The sequence below is a fragment of the Vulpes vulpes genome, chromosome X, assembly GCF_048418805.1.
Source record: "Vulpes vulpes isolate BD-2025 chromosome X, VulVul3, whole genome shotgun sequence".
NCBI classification, from domain to species: Eukaryota; Metazoa; Chordata; class Mammalia; order Carnivora; family Canidae; genus Vulpes; species Vulpes vulpes.
In genome coordinates, this window is record NC_132796.1 from 80,558,383 (window position 1) to 80,578,743 (window position 20,361).

At 38.2% G+C, this 20,361-nt stretch overlaps 1 pseudogene; it reads right to left on the minus strand.

The window, feature by feature from the left end:
- Window positions 1–466: 466 nt before the first annotated feature.
- LOC112932068 (NHP2-like protein 1 pseudogene) lies at window positions 467–1,076 on the minus strand (annotated as a pseudogene).
- Between the last annotated feature and the right edge of the window lie 19,285 nt (window positions 1,077–20,361).

A 20,361-nucleotide genomic window follows, 5' to 3' on the forward strand; every position in this document is an offset into this window, starting at 1 on the left:
ATCAGCTACCCCATGTCTAACTCACCCAGGCAGCCTCTAGAATTCTGCAGCACATCTCTGGAATGCTGCTGCCCTGCCACCCTCAGGGGCATGACTGGGAGTTAGGGAGCAGAGGGAATAAGATCACATTATCAAAGCAAGTAGCAAATGACACTTGGACATATACCCGACGACCTCACAGAATATGTGCTTTCTCCCCAAATGATACATAATCCCTTAGAGAGAAAACATGCACAGAGCGATTATGTCTGCCAGGCACAAGGGTGACAACGAATGCTGTTTACTTCCATCATGTCCTTCGCACAAACAGGAAGTTAGCAACTGAAAGCCAGAAGCAGATCTCTATCCTAGCTCTCCCCTGCCTTTGAATGGTGTCCCCACTCGGCTTCCATCTGTTTTGGCATTAGTTTATTTTCAAAAGAGAGGACAAGATGCCCCAGGGAGAGTAGAATGGGAGACTGGGGTGAGGTGCAGGAGTCATGTATGGATAACAACCTGTAAAACCAAATGAAAACAGTACAAAAATGCAGAAACCAGATCTAGTACTAGAACATACATCGAGAAGGTAGCTGGAGACTCTACATGTGAACAATATGGTACACAACCCCAGGGGGAGAACTTTGTGCCAAGTGGGGCAGAGGCCACTGGGTTAGCCTGAGAGCCTCTCAATGGATGGCTGAACTGACCTACGTCTGCTGTTGCAGCTGGGAGCCTTCTCTGGTGGTGACAGAACAGGCGATGACAGGCCCGGCAACCCCACAAGCCCACCCCAGGGCCTGCTTGGAGCTCACAAACATGTAGGACACATTCTTCTCTTCACACAGCAGTGGGAGGTGCAGAGTGATCTCTAGGGACTCAGGGTCTGCAGCCATTTTCATGAACTCAGAGATGCCCTGTTGGGGGTTTTGTGCCTCACTGGTCCCTTGCCGAAGCTGCTTATAGTTTCATGACTGCTGAACAAGGGCCAGTAGTTTCTTGGTGGGGAGGGCATTTGTGAGGGGGTAGATCCTCGGGTTTACTTCAGGCTCAGTCATATCTGCAATTAGGTGGTCTCACCACCCCTCAGGGAGTGCAGCCAATGTCAGAGCCAGAGCTCACACCTCTGCCAGAAAGAAGGCACACCACACTGGAGGCATGGATATGGCCAATATGTTACCATCTACCTGGCATTTTAGAATTTCCATAGTGCCTTCTTGCACAAACTCTTACGTTTAATAAAACTAACAACATGATGAAGCTGGATATTTTCAGCACATTTTACAGATGAGAAAACAGGCTCAGAGGGTTGGAACTGCCCAAGTTCTCATAGCTACTAAGTAGTGGAACTGGGACTTCTTTTTTTTATTAATTAATTAATTAATTAATTAATTAATTAATTTTTAAGATTTTATTTCTTTATTCATGAGAGACACAGAAAGTGAGAGGCAGAGACATAGGCAGAGGGAGAAGCAGGTTCCACGCATGGAGCCCGATGTGGGACTCGATCCTGGGACTCCAGGATCACACCTTGAGCCGAAGACAGATGCTTAACCACTGAGCCACCCAGACGTCCCAGACTTCTTTTTTTTTAAATATAATAATTAACATATAGTGTATTATTAGTTTCAGAGACAGAGTTTAGTGATTCATCAGTTGCATAGAACACCCAGTGCTCATTACATCAAGTGCCCTCCTTAATGCCCACCACCCAGTTACCCATCCTCCCACCCTACTTCCCCTCCAGCAACCCTCAGTTTGTTCCCTAGAGTTCAGAGTCTCTTATGGTTTGCCTCTCTCTCTGATTTTATCTTATTTCAGTTTTCCCTCCCTTGACCTATGTTCATCTGTTTGGTTTCTTAAATTACACACATGAGTGAAATCATATTTGTCTTTCTCTGACTTACTTTGCTTAGCATAAAACCCTCTAGTTCCATCCAGGTCTTTGCAGATGGTCAGATTTCATTTCTTTCTTTCCTTTTTAAAAAGATTTATTTATTTATTCATTCCTAGAGACACAGAGAGCAGCAGAGATGTAAGCAGAGGGAGAAGCAGGAGAGTGCAATGCGGACTCTATCCCAGGACTCCAAGATCACGATAATCAGAAAGCAGACGTTCAACCACTGAGCCACTCAGGAGTCCCAGATTTCATTTTTTTTTTCTGTTGACTGTAGAACTGGAACTTTTTGTTTTTTTTTTTTTTTGTTTTTTTTTTTATTTTTTTTTTATTTATTTATTTACGATAGTCACAGAGAGATAGAGAGAGAGGCAGAGACACAGGCAGAGGGAGAAGCAGGCTCCATGCACCGGGAGCCTGATGTGGGATTCGATCCCGGGTCTCCAGGATCGTGCCCTGGGCCAAAGGCAGGCGCCAAACCGCTGCGCCACCCAGGGATCCCGAACTGGAACTTTTTGAACGAAGACCTCTCTCCTGAGAGTACTCCCAACCTGACTGTTTTCGGGGCATGTAGTCATCAACATATTGAGGAGCGGGCTCATCAGCTTCTTCCCTAACCTGCTTCTCCTCTTGTGATTCCCATCTCAGCGAATGGCACTGACATTCAGTCCATGGCAGAAATCCTAGAGTCATCCCTGACGCCGTTCTCTCTCTCACTCACCCTCAGAGTCCATCTGCCACCAAGTCTATAGATTCTATTTCCCAAATATTTTCTTAAATATATTCACTACTTTCCACACCCCACTGCCACCTCCGTAGTTCAGTTGGCCATCATCTCTTATCTGGATTCTTGTAGCAACCTCCAAAGTGATCTCTTTCCCTCCAGTCTTGCCTGTTAGCAATCCTATCTCCAGATCTACAACAATCTTTCTAAAATCTAGTCTGATCATGATTCATTTGGGCTTTTAGTTCATTTTTTTGTTGTTGCTAGTGAAGCCTTATTTTAAAAATGGAATTTTGAATAAGTCCTAATAGATAATGGATAAAAGCAGAAGTGTCTTATGGAAGTGAGGGTCAGAGGCCTAGATCACTGAATACTCCCTGAGGCACTAAGGGTTCTGCAGACCAGGAAATAGCAACCACTAATCCCACAAGGTAAAGCTTCCTTATTAAAGATTTTATTTATTCATGAAAGGAACAGAGAGAGAGGCAAAGACACAGGCAGAGGGAGAAGCAGGCTTCCTGTGGGAAGCCTGATGAGGTACTTGATCCTAAAACCTGGGGATCATGCCCTGAGCTGAAGGCAGCTGCTCAACCACTGAGCCACCCAGGCATCCCTAAGTAAAGCTTCTTAACATGGCTTAAGAAGAAGTGAAATCATGATGAGGTCTGTGTTTACCTCTGTGGCTCCATTCCTCACTCCTGCTTCCCTTGTCTTCCATATTAATCAGGATAGGCTAGGTTACGTTGCAATAACAACCAAACACCAAATCTTAGTGAAAGAAAGTGACAGTCATTTATTTCTCAGCTACTTGCCAATTGCAAGTCAACAGGGACTCTGGGCCACCTCCTCTCCATTCTGGGACAAAGGCTCATGGAGTTTCCAGCACCTGGCCCATTGCCTATCGCCGAGGCAAAAGAAAGATAACCTGGTGGCTCTCACTCTGGTAGTGAAATGATCAACCTAGAAATGACAGTCATCACTTCTGTTCTAATTCATCGACCTTCCCTGGGCACAAGGAGGGGGCAGGAATTGCTATCTACAATGTACTCAGAAAGATGGGGTGGCAGAGAACTGGAATATTTGACAAAAATTGGTAACATCTACCACACCTTCCTCCCCTCATTTTAAGCCACAGTGAGCTGTCTGTATATTTTTGGAATGTGCACATGCTTTTCTTTTTGCCCCCTGCTCTAATCCTTCTGGTAAGCTTCTACTTGATCTTCTAGTTTCAGTTCAAGCAATATGCCTTCCTTCTGTTTCATCCCTTTGTTTCTCCTTTCCCTGGCCAGGTCAAATGACCTTCTGTTGTGCACACCAACATTCTGCTCTTCCTTCCAGCATAAACCTTATCATAGTCCCTGAATATAATTGCTTATACAGTGTGACTCTTTGCCCACAAGATTGCAATTGCCTGAGGTCAGGGACTGTATCCCCAGGGCCTAGAATGCTTTCTGGCACATCATAGAGTCTTAATAAAGATGGAATGAGTGAATGCTTAGAACTTTGTCTCCTTGACCCTAAGTCTTTGCCCATTTGGCACACCAAGCTGCTTAGATCAGAGCAGAAGATGAAGCTAAAACCTGCTCTCTCCTGTGGACTGAGACAATCTAGAAAAGGTCTAGAAGTGGGGGGTGAGTGGCATTTCCCTTAATGAAGGAAAAAAATGGCTATTCCAATAATTTTATGTCCATTAAGTGAAGCATGCCATGGAATTCTACTTCTTCCACAGGTTCTATTGATGTGCTTGTAGCAACCAAAAGGTTCATGATTTAGGAGGTAGAGTTGAAATTGATGTTCTGAATACTTGTTTTGGGTTTTAGAGTGCTTTTTGTAAATTGGATGTTAGACATTCTGACTATGCTTGTTTTTAGCTAGGGATGTGGATGTATAGCCCAGGGCATTTCTCTGGGAATCTACTAGTACTTGATTTGCCATTTTGGTAACAAAGAGCTTACTACCAAAGGCAGCACTTAGATAGAATGACATCCATGAGAAAGTGCTAAAGCTCACTAGTAATTACAGAAACACAAGTTTAACTAAGCAGCTCTCAGGCTGGCAAAAATTTAAAAAGTGGATAATGTGTTGATAAGGACATGGGGATATAAGAAGTCTTACATTCTGCATGATGTAGACTGGATCAGCTATTCTGGAGAACAATTTGGCACTACTCCATTCACTCAATGAATGTTTATAAAGCACCATTCATGTGTCAAGAACTTTTCTAAGTGCTTGGGATATAAGCAGTGAATGAAACAGACACAAATCTGTTGGAATCTTATTATGATAATTGTTATAAGATAATAAAGATAACATACAAATATTTCATTTATTCAATAATGGTAAGTGCAAGCAGAGAAACTAAAGCAGGAAAGGGAACTATGAAATTGACAGAGAGGTTGAAATTGAAGAAAGAGTGGCCAAGGAAAGCCCCACTGGCCTGAGGGTTACATAGTTAATGTAGTCACATTAAATATACACATGTCCTCTCACCTAACAATTCTGCTACTGAATATTTGAGAATATTCCCAAACGAAGCTCATAAGGAGACATGTATAAAGATGTTCATGGAGCTGTTACTTGTGCTGGTGGCAGTTTAGCATAATTCCAGTGGGAATTCTTGACTTGAGAGAGTGGATAGATAAAACGTGGATGTGTGCCATAAAATATTACACAACAACTGGAAGTAACAGATTAAAAATACACATGGCAACATAGAATGATCTAAGAACAGTGTGGCATGAAAAAAATAAGAAACATTGAAACAGGTAGCATAGAACTACTTATATAGATCAAGGATACATGCACACAAAACAACCATACAGAGTTTGAAAACATAGTCTAACAAAAAAAACCCTACATGTTAAACATACTAAAATGGCATTGGGGATGTGGAGTAAGAGGGGAATAAGAATGGGTTATGAAGTTAAAAAATAAGATGAAATAAAAACAACCCAACATATGGATTTGATGTTCCTAAAATCCAGATTTCTACAGCCTGAGAGTCAAGTGTCTCTAACACTCTGCAATTGTGCAGACTTATCCAATTCACTTGATATATCTGACATATCAGTTTCCTCTACTATATCCAGCGTTAGCTCCCTTCAAGGATTGTTGCAAGGCTCCCATATGCTAATGAACAGAAAAGGACTTCCAGAAGTTTAAAGTGAAAACACTTATCTAATATAAGCAACAATTATTGTTGCACAGAGTGGCAGTTTCTTGTTTGCCTTCCCACCATGCATTTCCATTTTGTCCATTCCCACCAATTCTGATTCCCATTTAGGGATACAGGCAATTTTGAGACAGCCAACTCTATCCCAGGTGGAACACATGACCTAGGATAAGCCATTCATTTGATCCACAGTCTCAATAGTGATTATTTTGGGATGGGCATATCATCCAAGCTATTCAGATGAGACCTAATCTTAAGACTTTGGCTGGGAATACTGAGGAAAGTAAGCTCCTTCCTTGTTTGACATAAATGGGGTAAGTAATATGCAGCCCTGGAAATAGCAGCTAAGTCCATCTTCAGACCACGAAGGGAGAGTCTACCTGAGAATAGAGATCTAACCAAGGAAGTGGAGCTGAGAGATGGAGAGAGAGAAAGCAACTGAACAGAATAAAACTCACCTAAAACTGAATTTATCCATGAACTATACAGTGACATTGGCCAATAATTTCCCTTTTGGGGTGATTAAGACCATTCAGATTGGGTCTTCAGTGGCTTGCAAACAGAGTCCAATCCTAACTGATGTATTGTTGTTGTTTATTGTTATCTGTTTTTTATTTTTACAAGTAGACACAAAACCTCTTAAAATACTGCAAAGCTGTAAGCAAAATGGGTGGATCCTGAAGTTAGATTGGTACAATCTTTACACCGGATGGAAATATTCTCCTCAAAGTGCCCTAAAATGGATTGTTCAAGGTTTTCAGCAGTTCCAGACTGCAAATTATGTCATCTGCTCCAATTTTGGATGAGGAAAAAAGATATCTGCTTTCATACATTTGTTTCCTGGTCTGTAGTTGACAAGAGAAAGAATCCTGGAAATAAAATTGTTGCAGGTGCCTGATGATTCTGATTCTTTGGCCACATGTGATAGAATGGAGACTTTAGCTTGTAAAGAATGCACCCCCCCCCAGAGGATCATGGGTTCAGAAGTGAATGCCATAGGGAGGCAAGAGGAAACTCAGCCTACAGTGTCCTTTGATTAGCACTTCTTAGATTCCCAGGGCTGAGTCAATGGAGCAAATGCTCCATAATAATACAGCAGCCAAAATACTAAGGGAGTTAACATTCAGCATCCAAACTGCTCCTTCCCCTCACCGGCCTTGACTTTTTCTAGAAAGAATGCTTTAACATCCCCAAACATTCTTTGCACAGTTGGTTTGTGAAGATTTTTCCAGATTGAGGGCTGCCAGGTAAGAGGGAAGAATCAGCCTCCAGAATGGTGGCTCTTACTTGTCATAAACATCATCAGACTTGTCTGGGATGCCAATCATGCTTACTGGGCATGATGGAGTCTACAGAGGTTTGAGACTCGGGTTGTGCTTTCATCTAACAGAGTACTTAGTAAGACAGGAAACAGAATCACTCATCTTGCTTGTCCAAAAATATGGTTTTTGCCTAATTTACTCCTACTTATCCTCAGCTCAAATATCACTTCCTCAGAAATGCCTTCTCTGGTCAAATCACCATAAAGCAAGTGTAAGTCTTCTTTGTAGCACTGACCACACTTGAATTTAACATTTACTGGTGTGGTTTTTAAATTCAAGTCAGTTCTCCCACTAGGCTCCAGGTTCCTTAGGAGCAGAGATCATCAAAGTCTTTGTTGTTGGGGGATCCCTGGGTGGCTCAGCGGTTTAGCGCCTGCCTTCGGCCCAGGGTGTGATCCTGGAGACCCGGGATCGAGTCCCACATTGGCCTCCCGGCATGGAGCCTGCTTCTCCCTCTGCCTGGGTCTCTGCCTCTCTCTCTCTCTCTGTCTTTCATGAATAAATAAATAAAATCTTTAAAAAAAAAGTCTTTGTTGTTTAACAAACACTCACTATGTGTTAGGCAATTTTCTTAGCAGTTTATAAATATTAATTCACCTAATTCTCATAGCTACTCCATGAGGCATTATCATTATCATCCACATAGAGGAAAGTGAGACCCAAAGAGGCAGAATAGCTTGCTGAAGTTCAGAAAACTAAATAAATGACTTAGCCAGGATTCAAACCCATGGAAGCTGGTTCCTGTCCATGCTCTCAAATATTATTCTATGATGTTTTGCTCACCATTGCATCACCAGTACCTACCACAATGCCTGACACATAATAAATTTATGCTCAGTAAAGGTTTTTTGGATGAATCAATGGATCTTGTCCTTTCTAATGCTAAGTCAGACAACCAAAAAATTTAATTAGCATTGACTTGTAAATCCAATTCATTAAATTTACAGATCATTTATAGTAAGATTGTTATAATCCTTCTTGTAATTTTTTTTGACATTTTTGTATTTTTTCATATTCTTCTACTTTAACTGTTTAAACTGAGATGTAATTGACTTATAACATTATATTGGTTTCAGGTGTACAACAAAATGATATATCAATGTATCTATATCTATATATATTGCAGAATATTCACTACAGTAAGTTTAGTTAATGTCCATCACCAAAACTATTTACAATTTTTTCTCTGTAACAAAAAGTTTTAACATCTACTATTTTAGCAACTTTCAGATATATGATACGGTATTATTAACTGTGGTTAATAGTTATTATCTGTATATTCCTTCCTCGTGACTTATTTATTTTATAGCTGGATGTTTATACCTTTTGACTATTTGAACCATGTCACTCACACTCACCCCCCACTTTAAATTTTATTAATTTGAATTTCCTTCTATTTAGTCAATTAACATGGAAGTATCCTAAAGTGAATTAGCTAAAACAGAAAATATTATATAGATAAGTTTCAGCTACTGCTGTAGTCAAGTAAGCTCCTATTAGATTTGACCCTCTTGTAAATTGGAGCCTAGGGTTTGGCAAACTATGGGCCATAGGTCAAATCTAGCCAGCCATCTGTCTTTGTAGATAAAGTTTTATTGGAGCACAGCCACAGCAATTGGTTTATATAGTCTCTATTGCTGTTTTCATGCTATAATGGCAGAATTGATTACTTGTGTCAGACTATATGACCCACAAAGCTTAACATAGTTATTATCTGGCCCTTTATAGAAAAAGCTTGCCATCATCTGCTCAAGGCAAAACAGAACAAATGATGACACGAGGGCATTGATGAGTGAACAAAGAATGTTGACACATGAAAAAAAGGAAAGTAAAGAATATATTTCCTATTTTTATTCCTTTTAACTTGAGGGTAGATGAAAGATGGGATTATGTGAGGCAGTTAATGTTCTTTTTCTAATTTTTATTTTATTTAGAAAAATTTTAATTCCAAAACAGTTAACATACAGTGTTAAGTTACTTTCAGGTGTACAATATAGTGACTCAACTATTATATACGTTACTCAGTGCTAATAATGATAAGTGTTCTTTTAATTCATATAATCTACTTCACCCATCACCCATCCCTATCCCCTCTGGTACCATCAGTTTGTTCTCTATAGTTAAGAGGCTGTTTCTTGCTTTGTCTCTTTTTTCCTTTGTTCATTTGTTTTGTTTCTTGAATTCCACATATGAGTGAAATTATATGCTATTTCTCTTTCTCTGACTTATTTCCCTTACCCTCCAGATCTACCCATGTTGCTGCAAATGGCAAGAGTTCACTCTCTTTATGGCTGAGTAATATTCCATTACATATGTAACATTTATATTCATATATATAAATATATATATTCCATTATATTTATATCATCTTCTTTGTGCATTCACCTGTCGAAGGAGATTGGGGCCACTTCCATAATTTGGCTATTGTAAATAATGCTGCAATAAATACAGGGGTGCATGTATCCCTTTGAATTAGTGTTTTTGTATTTGTGTGCGTGTGTTTGTATTTTTTTGGGTAAATACCCAGCAGTAGAATTATTGGATCAACAGAGACCTGGCAGGCCAGAAAGGGCTGACAGGATATATTCAGGGTCCTAAATGAGAAGAACATGCAACCAAGAATACTTTATCCAGCAAGGCTCTCATTCAAAATGGAAGGAGAGATAAAGAGCTTCCAAGACAGGCAGGAACGGAAAGAATATGTGACCTCCAAACCAGCTCTGCAAGAAATTTTAAGGGGGACTCTTAAAAGTCCCTTTAAGAATAAGTTCAGTGGAACAATCCACAAAAACAAAGACTGAATAGATATCATGATGACACTCAACTCATATCTGTCAATAGTAACTCTGAACGTGAACGGGCTTAATGACCCCATCAAAAGGCGCAGGGTTTCAGAGTGGATAAAAAAGCAGGACCCATCTATTTGCTGTCTACAAGAGACTCATTTTAGACAGAAGGACACCTACAACCTGAAAATAAAAGGTTGGAGAACCATTTGCCATTCAAATGGTCCTCAAAAGAAAGCAGGGGTAGCCATCCTTATATCAGATAAACTAAAATTTACCCCGAAGACTATAGTGAGAGATGAAGAGGGACACTATCTCATACTTAAAGGATCTATCCAACAAGAGGACTTAACAATCCTCAATATATATGCCCCGAATGTGGGAGCTGCCAAATATTTAAACCAATTAATAACCAAAGTGAAGAAATCCTTAGATAATAATACACTTATACTCGATGACTTCAATCTAGCTCTTTCTATACTCGATAGGTCTTCTAAGCACAACATCTCCAAAGAAACGAGAGCTTTAAATGATTACTGGACCAGATGGATTTCACAGATATCTACAGAACTTTACATCCAAACTCAACTGAATACACATTCTTCTCAAGTGCACATGGAACTTTCTCCAGAATAGACCACATACTGAGTCACAAATCGGGTCTGAACCGATACCAAAAGATTGGGATCATCCCCTGCATATTGTCAGACCATAATGCCTTGAAATTAGAACTAAATCACAACAAGAAGTTTGGAAGGACCTCAAACACGTGGAGGTTAAGGACCATCCTGCTAAAAGATGAAAGGGTCAACCAGGAAATTAAGGAAGAATTAAAAAGATTCATGGAAACTAATGAGAATGAAGATACAACCATTCAAAATCTTTGGGATGCAGCAAAAGCAGTCCTGAGGGGGAAATACATTGCAATACAAGCATCCATTCAAAAACTGGAAAGAACTCAAATACAAAAGCTAACCTTACACATAAAGGAGCTAGAGAAAAAACAGCAAATGGAACCTACGCCCCGCAGAAGAAGAGAGTTAATTAAAATTCGAGCAGAACTCAATGAAATCGAGACCAGAAGAACTGTGGAACAGATCAACAGAACCAGAAGTTGGTTCTTTGAAAGAATTAATAAGATAGATAAACCATTAGCCAACCTTGTTAAAAAGAAGAGAGAGAAGACTCAAATTAATAAAATCATGAATGAGAAAGGAGAGATCACTACCAACACCAAGGAAATACAAACGATTTTAAAAACATATTATGAACAGCTCTACGCCAATAAATTAGGCAATCTAGAAGAAATGGACGCATTCCTGGAAAGCCACAAACTACCAAAACTGGAACAGGAAGAAATAGAAAACCTGAACAGGCCAATAACCAGGGAGGAAATTGAAGCAGTCATCAAAAACCTCCCAAGACACAAGAGTCCAGGGCCAGATGGCTTCCCAGGGGAATTCTATCAAACGTTTAAAGAAGAAATCATACCTATTCTACTAAAGCTGTTTGGAAAGATAGAAAGAGATGGAGTACTTCCAAATTTGTTCTATGAGGCCAGCATCACCTTAATTCCAAAACCAGACAAAGACCCCACCAAAAAGGAGAATTACAGACCAATATCCCTGATGAACATGGATGCAAAAATTCTCAACAAGATACTAGCCAATAGGATCCAAAAACACATTAAGAAAATTATTCACCATGACCAAGTTGGATTTATCCCTGGGACACAAGGATGGTTCAACACTCGTAAAACCATCAATGTGATTCATCATATCAGCAAGAGAAAAACCAAGAATGATATGATCCTCTCATTAGATGCAGAGAAAGCATTTGACAAAATACAGCATCCATTCCTGATCAAAACTCTTCAGAGTGTAGGGATAGAGGGAACTTTCCTCGACATCTTAAAAGCCATCTATGAAAAGCCCACAGCAAATATCATTCTCAATGGGGAAGCACTGGGAGCCTTTCCCCTAAGATCAGAGAACTAGACAGGGATGTCCACTCTCACCACTGCTATTCAACATAGTATTGGAAGTCCTAGCCTCAGCAATCAGACAACAAAAAGACATTAAAGACATTCAAATTGGCAAAGAAGTCAAACTCTCCCTCTTCGCCGATGACATGATACTCTACATAGAAAACCCAAAAGTCTCCACCCCAAGATTGCTAGAACTCATACAGCAATTTGGTAGCGTGGCAGGATACAAAATCAATGCCCAGAAATCAATGGCATTTCTATACACTAACAATGAGACTGAAGAAAGAGAAATTAAGGAGTCAATCCCATTTACAATTGCACCCAAAAGCATAAGATACCTAGGAATAAACCTAATCAAAGAGGTAAAGGATTTATGCCCTAAAAATTAATATTGTGAAAATGTCAATGTTACCCAGGACAATTTACACGTTTAATGCAATCCCTATCAAAATACCATGGACTTTCTTCAGAGAATTAGAACAAATTATTCTAAGATTTGTGTGGAATCAGAAAAGACCCCGAATAACCAGGGGAATTTTAAAAAAGAAAACCATAGCTGGGGGCATCACAATGCCAGATTTCAGGTTGTACTACAAAGCTGTGGTCATCAAGACGGTGTGGTACTGGCACAAAAACAGACACATAGATCAATGGAACAGAATAGAGAACCCAGAAGTGGACCCTGAACTTTATGGTCAAATAATATTTGACAAAGCAGGAAAGACTATCCACTGCAAAAAAAGACAGTCTCTTCAATAAATGGTGCTGGGAAAATTGGACAGCCACATGCAGAAGAATGAAACTAGACCATTTCCTTACACCATACACAAAGATAAAGTCAAAATGGATGAAAGATCTAAATGTGAGACAAAATTCCATCAAAATCCTAGTGGAGAACACAGGCAACACCCTTTTTGAACTCAGCCACAGTAGCTTCTTGCAAGATATATCCATGAAGGCAAAGAAACAAAAGCAAAAATGAACTATTGGGACTTCATCAAGTAAGAAGCTTTTGCACAGCAAAGGATACAGTCAACAAAACTAAAAGACCACCTACAGAATGGGAGAAGATATTTGCAAATGACGTATCAGATAAAGGGCTATTTTCCAAGATCTATAAAGAACTTATTAAACTCAACACCAAAGAAACAAACAATCCAATCATGAAATGGGCCAAAGACATGAACAGGCATTTCACAGAGGAAGACATCACATGGGCAACAAGCACATGAGAAAATGCTCCGCATCACTTGCCATCAGGGAAATACAAATCAAAACCTCAATGAGATACCACCTCACACCAGTGAGAATGGTGAAGATTAACAAGACAGAAAACAACAAATTTTGGAGAGGATGTGGAGAAAGGGGAACCCTCTTGCACTGTTGGTGGGAATGTGAACTGGTGCAACCACTCTGGAAAACTGTGTGGAGGTTCGTCAAAGAGTTAAAAATAGACCTGCCCTATGAGCCAGCAATTGCACTGCTGGGGATTTACCCCAAAGATACAGATGCAGTGAAATGCGGGGACACCTGTACCCCGATGTTTCTAGCAGCAATGTCCACAATAGCTAAACTGTGGAAGGTGCTTCGGTGTCCATCGAAAGATGAATGGATAAAGAAGATGTGGTTTATGTATACAATGGAATATTACTCAGCTATTAGAAATGAAAATACCCACCATTTGCTTTGACGTGGATGGACCTGGAGGGTATTATGCTCAGTGAAATAAGTCATTCGGAGAAGGACAAACATTATATGGTCTCATTCATTTGGGGAATATAAAAAATAGTGAAAGGGAATAAAGGGAAAGGAGGGAAAATGAGTGAAAATGTCAGTGAGGGTGACAAAACATGAGAGACATCTAACTCTGGGAAATGAACAAGGGGTACTGGAAGGGGAGGTGGGTGGGGGTTGGGGTGACTGGGTGATGGGCACTGAGGGGGGCACTTGGCGGGATGAACTCTGGGTGTTATGCTATATGTTGGCTATTGAACTCCAATAAAAAAATTTAAAAAATAAATATGGTGTCAGAAAGTGGTTCACTTTCATTCTTTTGCATGTTGCTGTTCAGTTTTCCCAACGCCATTTGTTGAAGTGACTTTTTTCCATTGCATATTCTTGCATCATTTGTGGAAGAATAATTGACCCTATAATCATGGGTTTATTTCTGAGTTCTCCATTCTGTTCTATTGATCTCTGTGTCTATTTTTGTGCCAGTACCATATTGGTTTGATTACTACAGCTCTGTAGTATATCTTGAAATCTGGAATTGTGATACCTCCAGTTTTGTTCTTCTTTTTCAAGATTGTTTTGGATCTTCAGGGTCTTTTTTGGTTCTGTACAAATTTTAGGATTATTCGTTCTAATTCTGTGAAAAGTACTATTTGTATTTTGATAGAGATTGCATTAAATCTGTGGAGTGCTTTGGGTAGTATGAATATTTTAACTATATTTGTTCCTCCAATCCATGAGCATGGAATATATTTCCATATGTTATTGTTGTCTTCAATATCTTTCATCAGTGTTTTATACTTTTAAGAGTATAGTTCTTCCACCTTCTTGGTTAAATTTATTCCTAGGTATTTTATTATTTTGGGTGCAATTGTAGGGAGGATTGTTTTCTCTTTACTGCTTCATTATTGATGTATAGAAATGCAACGGATTTCTGCATATTGATTTTGTATTCTGCAACCTTACTGAATTCATTTATCAGTTCTAGTAGTTTTTTTTTTTGGTGGAGTCTTTCAGGTTTTCTATATGTAGTATTGTGTCACCTGCAAGTAGTGAAAGTTTTACTTTTACTTACCAATTGAATGCTTTCTATTCCTTTTTGTGGTCTGATTGCTGTGGCTAGGGCTTTTAGTACTATGTTGAATAAAAGTGATGAGAGCGGATATCCCTGTCTTGTTGCTGATCTTAGAGAAAAAGCTCTCCGTTTTTCACCATTGAATATGATGTTAGCTGTGGGATTTTCATAGATGGCCTTTATAATGTTGAGGTATATTCTGTCTAAACCTACTTTGCTGAGGGTTTTTATCATGATGGATGTTATACTTTGTCAAGGTCTTTTTCTGCATCTATTAAAAGGATCATATGTTTCTTATCCTTTATTTTATTGATGTTATGTATCACACTGATTGCTTTGTGACTATTAAACCACCTTTGTAAACCAGGAGTAATTCCCACTTGATCATGGTTAATGATTTTTTAAAATGTATCATTGGATTCAGTTTGCAAATGTTTTGCTGAGTATTTTTGCATCTATGTTCATCAGATAGATTGTCCTATAGTTCTCTTTTTGTAGTGTCTTTATCTGGTTTTGGTATAAAGGCAATGTTGGACTCATAGAATGAATTTTGAAATTTTACTTCCTTTTCTATTTTTTGTAATAATTTGAGAAGAACAGATATTTATTCTTCTTTAAAACTTTGGTAGAATTCAACTGTGAAACTGTCTGGTCCCGGACTTTTGTTTGTTGTGAGTTTTTTGATTATGGATTCAACTTCATTGGTGGTACTTGGTCTGTTCAAATTTTCTATTTCTCTCTGATTGAGTTTTAGATGGTTATATGTTTCTAGGAATTTACTCATTTCTTCTAGTTTGTCCAATTTGTTCACATAAAATTTTTCGTAATAGTCTCTTTTAATCCTTTGTATTTCTGTGATGTTGGTTGTTATCTCTTTTCATTGACTTGATTTCATTTATTTGGGTCCTCTCTCTCTTTTTCTTAATGTGTCTGGCTAGATTTCTATCAATTTTGTTCATCTCTTCAATGAACCAGCTCCTGGTTTCATTCATCTGTTCCATTGTTTTTTTTTAAGATTCTTTTTTGTTTACTTCTGCTCTAATCTTTATTATATCCTTCCTCCTACTGGTTTTTTGTGTTTGTTGTTCCTTTTATAGCTGCTTTAGGTATAAGATTAGGTTGTTTATTTGATTTTTTTGTTGTTTCTTGAAGTAAGCCTGTATTACTATAAACTTCCCTCTTAGAACAGCTTTTGCTATATCCCAAAGATTTTGGAGAATTTTGTTTTCATATTCCTTTGTCTCCAAGAATTTTTAAAATTTCTTCTTTGATTTCTTGGTTGACCCATTTATTGTTTAGTAGCATGTTATTTTACGTCAATGTTTTTGTGTTTTTTCCAGATTTCTTCTTGTGGCTAGTTTCTAGTTTCATAGCATTGTGATCAGAAAAGATGCAAGGTATCACTTCAGTCTTTTTGAATTTGTTGAGACTTGTTTTATGGGCTAATCTGTGATCTATTCTGGAGAATAGTCCATGTGCACTTGAAAAGAATGTGTATTCTGCTGTTTTCGGATAGAATGTTCTGAATATATCTGCTAAGTCCATTTGTTCCAGTGTGTCATTCAGAACCATCGTTTTCTTGTTGATTTTCCATTTGAATGATCTGTTCACTGATGTAAATGGGGTGCTAAAGTCCTACTGTTATTGTATTACCATCTATTACTTCCTTTATGTTTATTATTAGCTGCTTTGTGTATATGGATGCTTCCATGTTGGGTGCATAAATATTTATAATTGTTATATCTTGTTCTTTGTTCCCTTTATGATAATATGGTGTCTTTCTATATCTGTTGCTACAGTCTTTGTTTTATTTTTTTTTTATTTTTTTTTACAGTCTTTGTTTTAAAGTCTATTTTATATAATATAAGAATTGCTACCCTGATTTTCGTTTTCCTTCCATTTGCATGATAAATGCTTTTCCATCACTTCACTTTCAACATGCGTGTGCTTTTAGGTCTGAAATGAGTCTCTTATAGACGGAATATAGATGGATCTTGCCCCTTTTTAATCCATTTCATCATCCTATGTCTTTTGATTTGAGCATTTCATCCATTTATATTCAAAGTAATTTTTCAAGTTCTTATTTAAATTCTAGTTAGTTAACATACAATGTGATATTAATTTTAGGCGTACTACATAGTGATTCAACACTTCCATACGAGAACGTGGGGGAGGACTGTTTTTAGCAAGTTAGGTGGAGAGTGTTGGCACTGTGCTTGTCCCCACGGGTGTCCATGTATCTAGGCTGGATGGTGGGGGAAGAAAATGGCACCTTTCAGTTCTTTTGTTCATGGAGAAGTCTCCCAAAGATCCCTGCCCCTCCAGTACATGCTCTGAGACTAGTAAACAAATCTGTCTCCTGTATACCCCGGGTGTTTTTCAAACTGCTGTTTCTATGCTCTATCTCCATGGGGCTGTTTGTTGTGATGTCTTTTTAAAGGTAGGGTTCAGTTTCTTACAGTCCTCATGGCTCTCGCAGGGCCAAGGCTGATGATTTTTAAAGTTCCAGGTGTTAAGCCATGCTCATTTTAAGAACTTTTGAAATTAGGCCCTGGTTTTCAAAGTCAAATGTTATAGGGATTTGTCTTCCCCATGTGAGTTCTCTGTGCCTTGGGTACCTGGCTGTTTCTCGGCTCTCTCCGTGTTCATGGGGTCTCTTCCTCCTGAGGATATTCTCACTGGTCTGCTTAACTCCAAGTGTGTCTCTGCCTTTCCTACCCACTTTGATGTGGATTCTTCTCTATATTTAGCTGTGGAGAGTCTGTTCTGACAATCTTGGTTCCTTTTCTGTGTTATTTACACTGATGTGAGTGTTATCTATCTATATTTATGGGAAGAGGTGAGATTATGATTTTCCTACTTCACCATCTTCCCCAAGAATGTGAAGTAGTTAATATTCTGCTAGAAAGTTAGCAGTCCTTCTGACCTGAAGAATTGGAGGACAGTTTTTGGCAACCACAGCCACTGGGAATTGAGGGAGAAATTCCAGAAAGTACAGAGCTGGAGAAGAGGAGCATTAAATTTTGCCTAAGTTTCTAACTTACTGCTAAACCATGCATATATGAGACAGATGCAAACCAGCACAGCTAAATAATAAGAGTTGGCAGTTTAAGTTTATTTGGTACCAACGCAAAAATATCAATACTCTTCAGGGTATTCAGAATCTTATCAGAATCTTGGAACCTACACAACCAGGCATTCTGAATATCCAGGTTATAATACAAAACTGCTTAACACATGAAGAAACAAGAAAGTATCACCTAATTACAAGAAAAAAAGACATAGAAAAGTGGCCAAGAGATTACCATAATGTCAGAAAGAGTAGACAAGGATTATGAAACAGGTATTATAACTATGTTTAATGAAACGAAGAAAACTATGCTTGTGATCAATGATATGATAGAAAATGTGAGTAGAAAAAATACATTGTTATCTTTTAAAAAACATAATGGAAATACCAGAATCAAAAAATACAACATATGAAATAAAAATTCACTGAATAGGTTTAATAGCAGAATGGAAATGAGAGGAGAAAGAATCTGTAAACTTGAAGATAAAATAATTATATCTATCTAATCTGAAACAAAGAGAGAAATAATATTGGGAAAAAACTATAAAGTTTTAGACACTTATAGAATGACAACTAAAGTTCTAGCTTAAATGTCATTGGAATCCTAGAAAGAGAGAAGAGAGGGGCAAAAAAATTAAAGATAGGGGCACTTGGGTGGCTCAGTTGGTTAAGCAGCTGCCGTTGGCTCAGGTCATGATCCCAGGGTCTTGGGATCAAGTCCTACATCAGGCTCCCTGCTGAATGGGCAGCCTGCTTCTCCCTCTCCAACGCTTGTGCTCTCCTACTTTCTCTCTCTCTCTCAAATAAATAAATAAAATCTGAAAAAATTAATATAATGGCTAAACATGTCCAAAATTTGTTGAAAATTTTGAGCAGTTTAGTGAACTTTAACTAGGATAAATACGAATAAAACCGTGCACAGGCACATCATAGTAATATTTCTAAAAACCAAGTGTAAAATCTTGAGGCAAATAGGAAATGACACCAGATGGAAACTGGGATCTACAAGAATGAAAAAAGATCAAGAGAAATGATAAATATCTATATGTAAATATAATGGACTATTCCCTTTTAAATTAAAAAAAATCTGTTATGATGATTGAAAGTAAAAATTATAACATTATTTGATGGAGACTCCACTATATGTAAACGTAATATATATAATAATGACTACAACGTAACAGCAGAGAGTGCATAGGGACTCAATTCACATGGCTGTAAGGTTTCTACATTCTAGTAAAAGTGATAAAAGATTAATTATAACCCTAGAGCTGTTGAAAATCAAGGGTGTATATTTTAATCCCTAGAGCAACCACTAAAATTATTTAGAGATCTACTTAAAATTCAATAGGTAAGTTAAAATGTAACACTAAAAATACTCAAATGACACAAAAGAAAGCAGGACAAGATTAAAAAAAGGGAAAAAACATAAAAAAAATAAGATTGCAGACTTAAATCCATGCATACCAATAATTAAATTAAATTAAAATGGTCCAAAAGACAGAGATTAACAGATTACATAGAAACACAAAACTCAACCGTGATGATTAATCTTATTAACCCTAGGGTGCCCAGATTAAACATTCGTTCTGGATATGTCTGTGAGAGTGTTTCCACTTGAGATTAGTGTTTCAATCCGTGGACTCAGTAAGGTAAATTGCCCTCCCCAACGTGGGTAGGCATCATCCAATCTAAGGACCTGAATAGAACAAAACGTAGAAGAAGGAGTAGTTTTCTTTTTTCTTTCTTTTTTTTTCTTGCCTTACTGCTTGAGCTGGGACATTTTATTTTACTTATTTATTTTTCTACTGAAGTACAGTTGACACACAAGGATACGTTAATTTCTGGTATACAACAAGGTGACTCAACAACTCTGTATATTACATTATGCTCACCACAAGTGTAGATAAACTCTTTCACCATAAAACACTATTACGATACCATTGACTATATTCATTATGCTGTATCTTTTATCCCTGTGACTTATCCATTCCATAACTGGAAGCCTGAATCTCCCATTTCCCTTCACTCATTTTATGTCTCCCACTTCCCTCCCCTTTGGCAGTCATCAGTTTGTTCTCTGTATTTTTGGGTATGTTTCTGCTTTTTGTTTATTTATTCATTTGTTTTGTTTAGATTTCACATATAAGTGAAATCATATGGTATTTGTCTTTCTCTGACTTATTTCACTTAGTGTAATGCCCTCTAGGTCCATCCATGTTGTTGTAAATGACAAGATCTCATCCCTTTAAATGGCTGAGTTATATTCCAGTGTGTGTGTGTGTGTGTGTGTGTGTGTGTGTGTAGCACAACTTCTTTATCCATTCATCTATTGATGTACACTTGGGTTGCTGCCATATCTTGGCTATTGTAAATAATGCTGCAATAAATATACAAGTGCATACATCTTTTGGAATTAGTGTATTTGTTTTCTTTTGGTAAATCCTTAATAGTGGAATTACTGGATCATATGGTGTTTCTATTTTCAATTTTTTGAGGAACCTCTATACAGTTTTAAACAGTGACTGCACCAAATTTACATTCCCACTGATATTGCATAAGGGTTCCTTTTTCTCCACATCCTTTCCAACACCTGTTATCTCTTGTCTCTGATTTTAGCC